The 3,706-nt window shown below is 40.7% G+C and overlaps 1 pseudogene; it reads left to right on the top strand.

Moving 5' to 3' along the window:
- Window positions 1-2,501: 2,501 nt before the first annotated feature.
- Window positions 2,502-2,600, top strand: LOC130033683 (uncharacterized; annotated as a pseudogene).
- Window positions 2,601-3,706: the final 1,106 nt, after the last annotated feature.

The raw sequence follows: 3,706 nt of genomic DNA, 5'->3' as shown, positions 1-3,706 counted from the left end.
TTACCAGGGCAAGCCGGTAAGTTATGTGCTAACCTGGCATCGCGATGGGCCAGGCCAAGGTGCCACGATTCTTAACTATAAGTTAAGAGGTTGATCATAGGCAAATGATGTCATGATCCAAAAGTAACGACAACACTAGGGCCCTGCTGCTAGGAATAGGAAAGATATCTTGCCTGAGCACTGCAGTCTGAGATCGAGATGACCCTAGGAGAGCAATTCTACAAGCTCAAAGTATTTCTTACTGTGTCCATACAAAATGATTAATATTATATATGCTTATATGTTGGTTGGACAAGGAGAGGAGAAAGACCTCCTATAAGCTGTTTTCCTGTGTGTCCTGACTAGCTTGGATGAAACTGCTTTCTCCCCTTCAAACTGCCTTTGTTGGGGCGCAGATCGTGATCTCCCTTTAACGACAAAGAGACTCCAGAGACTGCAAACATCAAGCAAGGTTTATTGTAAGACTGGCTAGCCAGGGTCAAGCCGCCTACACAGACACGCAGGTGAGTTAGGTGAGGCAAGACCCCGAACTTCTTCAAAGGGGATCTTATATAGGCCTTCACTGGCCGTTACAGCAAAGCCTGCGCATTTCATAGCCAATAGATTTGTAACAACATATGCTTTCTTAACCAATCCAATTAAGGGTAAATCACTTCTTAGCCTATAGTTTAAAGATCAGCATTTTGGGTTGGTGCCTAGGAACTGACAGGTTTTTAAGGCAGTCCTGGGTCTTGCAACATGGGTCTTGTGAGAGATATCCGGTTATCTGGTCTGACCCCCACCCTTTGAGTACCTGTATCTGAATTCCTTGCTCAGGGGCAGAAAAACCAGTTATTTTGCAGTGCAGGCTCCTATAAAGCAGATCTGAAAAAGCTTATCTAGACCTGTTTCTTGAAAAACAAGTTATTTTGCAGTGCAGGTTCCTATTAAGCTAAGCTAAAATAATTCTGGTGGTAGTCCATTTTGGGCCTGTCCCTTACACCTTCAGTAAATGATTTCAGTATACTGAGACAGTTTTCCTTTTCTTTCAGAAACCTAGCTGGTCTTAGATCTGCAGATATCAGGTGCTAGCCAGGACTGATCTTTGGGATGTAGATTCCCAGCTCTACCCAGGCTGGTCTTTGGGATGCAAATCAAGGTGGTTGCAGCTTGTGAAAGTGATTGTGGAAGGTTTCAGTTTGGCTTTGTATCTTCTTTCCTGAGGAGTATTACTACTGGCCTGCTGATGTAAGGAAACAATGTGGATGTAAAGAAACAATATATGGTTTGCTGCCTCAATGTTCTTTCTGTAACTCCTTTTGATGACATCACTGTAATGCCCCTTTTAGAGGTTCTATGATCTATATAAGGGGATCTTCCTGGATCTCAGTGCCAGCACGTGCTTGAGGATTCCTGAGGCCTCTATGACATACACCTCTTCCGTGTAATAATCTGCTGCTCCACGACCAACCAGCCTGACCCCCGTTTCCTTCCATCTCCTGACCATCGCCATCGACCTCCATGGAGTGGGGAAACGGCCTGACCGCCAGCCTTTTATTTTTTGTGTGTTTACACAGGTTCTGCTTCCACTTCCTTCATGCATGAGTCTCCTTCAAGATTGGGCAGAGTGGTCTTAAGCGTACCTATGGCTGGTTGCAGAGGTCTTCAGCTGTCGGGGTTCTACTCAGGGCAGTGAGGGAAATTCACCCCTCCCCGTCCAAGGGGCCCCGGTAAGGAAAGCCAGGTGCGGGGTCAGGAGCCTGTCGTTTTAGACATATTTGGAATTAATTTTAGATCGAAAAGTACTTATGTGCTTAGTAATAAATTACTATACACTTTTCAATCACCTCAGAGACCCCACTCTGCTTAGAGAACTAGATTTTTAAATACAGGGCTGTTTTGCCTGTGTGTCATGACTGAGAATCACTCTCAGTAGATATGAAACTCACTATACACAAAGATGCACACAGGCTACTTTGAGTCATCTGTGTTGTTAATGTGTGTTGGCCATTAAACTTCACTGAGACCCCTTAATCTGTCCTTTACAGGAGCCTCATGAGTCTCACCTTCCATTCAAGTTGTACTTGTAATAAGGTGGAATGAAATCATCAATATTCTCCTCACCTCTTCCTTCAGGAGAAAAGTCCTACTTACATTCAAGGTGGTCAAATTGCAGACAACACCATCCACCTTTTCCTGGAGATGTACACGGGACTGAGGTGACAACAGCAAAAGGCTCTAGTTTAATGGTTTTAATGAAGGTTTCAGGGAAGGGCATTAAAGAAGACTCATATACCATCTTCCAAAAGAATTATTTTGTAAAACTGATGCCTTGGGTATGGTAAAAGATAATATGGTAAAAACCATATTTTTCTTTCTAGGACATTAAAGTTCTAAATCTAACTATTCAAGCTGCTTTGAAATACATTCCTTGATTTGGAATCACTGTCTGCCATAGGAGTGAGTAAGGACAGCACTCAAAGTAATAAGAAGAGAAAAATATGGAAAAATTAACTCATACTATGTTTTGTAACATATATACTAAAATTGAAATGATACAGAGATTAGCATGGTCCTTGCACAGAGATGACATGCAAACTTGTAAAGTGATCCATATTTTTGTTTCAAGAAGAATTAACAGGGCGACTTTAAGCTAAGAAAATCCACACAAGTACAAAAATTCTACATAAAGATAGCACAAATCCCCATCACAACAATCTCCTCAATGTCAGTGGACTAAATGTGTGCCAATTCAAAGGCACAGAAAGGGAAGATAAATTAGAAAACTGATCCCAACATTCTGCTGCCTGAAGAAACACTTCTGAACAATCAAAGCAACCATGGGCTCAAAGCCAAAGGCTGGAAAACAATTCTTCAAGAAAGAAAAGAACACCTCCACAAAGCTGGAGTGGACATACTAGTATCAGGCCATATGGACTTCAGGTTATAGGTTATAAGAGACAGTGAAGGTCATTTCTTCATGATCATGGGATCTGTACATCAGAAAGAACTCACCCTCCTCACTGTAGGTGCTCCTAATGACAGACCAGCAAAATACTTAAAAATAACTTCTAATATACTTATAGAAAAACATTGAGAGCAACACAATACTAGTAGGAGATTTCAACACTTCTTTGTCACTTCTCGATAGATCAAACAGACTGAAGCTCAGCAAGGAAATATTTTCTTTAAGGGAAGTAATGAACAACCGATGGCTTAGGGAAGAAATCAAAGAGGAAATAAAAATTTCCATAAAGAAATGAGAATGAGGACACGAGCTACCAGAACTTGTGGGTCACAGCAAAAGAAGTGTTAAGAGGAAAGAGTATAGCTCTACCAGAATTCATCAGGAAGAAAGAAAGGGCCTGCATGAATAAATTAGAGCTCAAGATTTGGGAAAATGACCAACAAAAGTAGTCCAAACTAGGCTGGAAGAAGGAAATAATAAAACTTGTACCAGATATCAATGAGCTAGAATCCCAAAATACAATCCAAAAGACCAATAAGAGCAAAAGCTGGTTCTTTGAGAAAATAAATAAGATCAATAAACCATGAGAAGCTTCTCAAAGAAACAAAGAGAAAGAACTCTAATAAGTCAAATCAGAAATGCAAAGGGGCATATCCTAATAGAAACTACAGAAATCCATAGGATCATCAGAGATTATATTGAGAATCTTTACAGCAGGAAATGAGAGAATCTTATATAAATTGATAAATTTTTGGATTC

The sequence above is a fragment of the Sorex fumeus genome, unplaced genomic scaffold (genome assembly GCF_029834395.1).
Source record: "Sorex fumeus unplaced genomic scaffold, SorFum_2.1 ptg000054l, whole genome shotgun sequence".
In the NCBI taxonomy this organism is placed as follows: Eukaryota; Metazoa; Chordata; class Mammalia; order Eulipotyphla; family Soricidae; genus Sorex; species Sorex fumeus.
The sequence above is the reverse complement of the archived record's forward strand: the minus strand, read 5'-3'. Positions and strand labels throughout refer to the sequence as shown.